At 50.7% G+C, this 3,678-nt stretch overlaps 1 pseudogene; it reads left to right on the forward strand.

The window, feature by feature from the left end:
* Positions 1 to 2,688: 2,688 nt before the first annotated feature.
* On the forward strand, positions 2,689 to 2,771 carry LOC120925232 (annotated as a pseudogene).
* The last annotated feature ends 907 nt before the right edge of the window (positions 2,772 to 3,678 follow it).

The following is a 3,678-nucleotide window of genomic DNA, read 5'->3' on the forward strand; positions in this document are numbered from 1 at the left end:
CTGGTTGGCTATGGAAGTGTCTATCAGAGCCAGCGGGGGCTGTAATCGGCTTCCAAATAGCTTACCGGGGGACGCATGGGGTGTGCGTTCCCTGGTTAACACTGACACGCATCTGAGCCAATCAGGTTCACTGGATCTGGTTGGCTTAAGCGACATCGAGGGCGGGACTACATCGAGGGATCATGGAGGAGGATCCGAGGATGGCTGACCGAGAAAGGTAAGTGCCAGGCGGGGGGGGGGGGGGGGGGTGTCAATCTGGCAGCATTTTAAGGGCAAACTGGCGGCAATTGATGGGCACAGTGGCAACAATGGCATGGCACAGTGGCTGCGTTTGGCATGGCACATCGGTGACAGTTGATGGGCACAGTGGCGACAATGGCATGGCACACGTGGCTGCGTTTGGCATGGCACAGTGGCTGCATTTGGCATGGCACAGTGACGACAATTGATGGGCACAGAGGCAACAATGCCATGGCACAGTGGCGACAATTAATGGCACAGTGGCTGCGTTTGATGGCATGGCACAGTGGCGACAATTAATGGGCACAGTGGCTGCGTTTGATGGCATGGCACAGTGGCTGCGTTTGATGGCATAGCACAGTGGCGACAATTTTATGGCACAGTGGCTGCACATGATGGGCACAGTGGCTGCGTTTAATGGGCACAGTGGCGGCAATTGATGGGCACAGTGGCGGCAATTGATGTGGAAACAATGGCATGGCACAGTGGCTGCGTTTGGCATGGTACAGTGGTGACAGTTGATGGGCACAGTGGCGACAATGGCATGGCACACGTGGCTGCGTTTGGCATGGCACAGTGGCGACAATTGATGGCACAGTGGCTGCATTTGGCATGGCACAGTGGCGACAATTGATGGGCACAGAGGCAACAATGGCATGGCACAGTGGCGACAATTAATGGCACAGTGGCGACAATTGATGGCACAGTGGCTGCATTTGGCATGGCACAGTGGCGACAATTGATGGGCACAAAGGCAACAATGGCATGGCACAGTGGCGACAATTAATGGCACAGTGGCTGCGTTTGATGGCATGGCACAGTGGCGACAATTGATGGGCACAGTGGATGCGTTTGATGACATGGCACAGTGGCTGCGTTTGATGGCATGGCACAGTGGCGACAATTTTATGGCACAGTGGCTGCATTTGATGGGCACAGTGGCTGCGTTTAATGGGCACAGTGGCGGCAATTGATGGGCACAGTGACGGCAATTGATGGGTTTTTTTTTCGTTTGTTTGCACCCACCCCCCAAAAAAAATTGGAGCACCAGCCGCCACTGGTAGAAATGCATGCTGGGAGCCCCGTCCTGTTTATAAGACCTAACTCCAGTTATTGTTACAATGGGCCAGATTCACAGTTGTAATACGCCGGCGTATCTACTGATACGCTGGCGTATTTTCAAATTTGCTGCGTCGTAGCGTTGTTTTGAATCCTCAAAACAAGTTACGACGGCTTTAGGCTTCGGTCCGACAGGCGAACGGCTTTGTACGCCTTCGGATCGTAGGTGTAATACTCCGGCGCCCGCTGGGTGGAGTTTGCGTCGTTTTCCGCGCCGGGTATGCAAATGAGCTGTTTACGGCGATCCACGAAGGTATGCGCGTTCGTCGCATTCTCTTACGTCGTCGTTAGTCGGCTTTTCCCGTCGCAAACTTACGGCTGCTATTTCATGGCTTAGATTTAGACCAGCCATGTTAAAGTATGGGCGTCGTTCCCGCGTCAAATTTCAATTTTTTTTTTTGCGTAAGACGTCCGGGAATACGAAAGGACGTAACGCACGTCGCCGTTCAAAAAAACACGTCGGGCCGCCGTAATTTCGCGCAAAGCACGGCGGGAAATTTCCTAACGGAGCATGCGCAGAACGTTCGGCGTGGGAACGCGCCTAATTTAAATGGTACACGCCCCATTTGAATTAGGCGGGCTTGCGCCGAACGCATTTACGTTACACCGCCGCAAGTTTACAGGCAAGTGCTTTGTGAATCAAGCACTTGCGCTGAAAACTTGCGGTGGTGTAACGTAAACGAGATACGTTACGCCGCAGCGCAGGTACCTGAATCTAGCCCAATGTGTTTCTCTCTAATAAAAGGGAGAGAAACATTTCCCCTCGCTGTACATTAGGAATGTCAACCGGAACTTTGTACAAATGTGACAATTAGCTTCGCACCTGTTTATAATTACAGCACAATTTATGTCTGTGTCTCTTTACTTACATTTATGGAATAATTTGTCACCTGTTTATTGATGGCGCTGGGGGTCCGTCTCATCCATTGAGGGTGCATTAACGGGGAATTTGGAACAAACACGTCCTTAAAACAATTAGACTGACAAATGCACAAAGGGAAGAATTAACATAAAATTAACATAAACAGGAACACACTTTCATTTAACACTTTGGAATGGAATTTCATGTTCGGGAGGAAAAAGAGAAAAATGTTGCAAAAACAAAAGTGTCACATCTGAGTCTGCAGATTCCCCCCTTATTTACCGGAACACCTTTCCTTGTAGATCCTCGTTAGCTGTTCAGGTCAGCTTATCTTTGGTTGTAGGAAATGCATTAACGGGAAACCGTAATGTATTTTCCGTTAGAAGACATTTGGAGTCATTACCGAAAAAGTTAGATGAAGAGGAAAAGAATTGGGATTTTTCAGGTGCAGAGTAAGTTACGATAATATCGCTTCTCAGGCCTTTTGGCTAAGATCAAGTGTAGTATCTGTTCTTATCAGTTGCCAAGAGGTGGCGCTAGGCTAACCTTCCCTAGTACACGACGAGGTAGAAAGGGATGGCGGTGGCATATGCAAAGCCTGTCGGCGTAATAGCAGTAGCCTCCTGATGAGGATGGAGAACCATTGGGTGAAGCTGAAGGGTCGGGTCCCTGGCCTTCTGGTTTAGATTTGTGTGGTGCTTGCTCCAGACAGTTTTTCGGGAGAGAACACCGGCTCCCCCTTCCCCCCGGGGGAGCGGCTAGTATTTCCCGAATGTAAATTACGCAGGAGTGATCGGAGTAGTGGTTGAGCCTTCTGGCACGGGCTCTCCCCAATCTCTCAGAGCTCCATACCTTCCTGGCTGGGGTGGGTGCTGTATGGTCTGGGCTGTTGGTCAGGGTTGAGAGAAAAGCCTGTGGTGATTGTGGCCCTGGAGTGGCAGTCCAGGGGTGCCATACTTGCACAAGTGTTGAGGGGCACTTTGAGTATTGGCACCTTGGTCACGTCACCATACACACTTTTTTCACACCACAAGGCTTTTGGCTTGGACCAGAGGAATTTTTGATTCCTGGCCGAAGGGCCGGCCATCGTATTGCACGATGGTCACTTTCTTCACTTCTCCTCAATTTATTTTTATTTAACCCCCGTGTTTGTCACTTATATGTCTTTTTTTTGTTGGTTGTTACACGTTTTTTCGAAGTGTGATTAGTAGGGTGTAGGTCCTCGGGCCTGCCCTGAACGTCTTGGGAGAGGGTGGACATGGCCTTCTGGCTTAGTTCGCCCTCTCTCATGGGGTCTCCCTTCGGGGGGAGCCCCACCTAGTACTTGGGTGGGTTCTGTTTCGGCAGACCCTCCAGAGAAAAGGGTCCATCTGGTTTCGACCAAATGGACCATGTGAAGTACCTCAGTCCCCATCTGGAGCCTAACGCCCCGGGGGATCAGGGTAAGGTCCTTCCTA

Source organism: Rana temporaria, chromosome 1 (assembly GCF_905171775.1).
Source record: "Rana temporaria chromosome 1, aRanTem1.1, whole genome shotgun sequence".
NCBI lineage: Eukaryota > Metazoa > Chordata > Amphibia > Anura > Ranidae > Rana > Rana temporaria.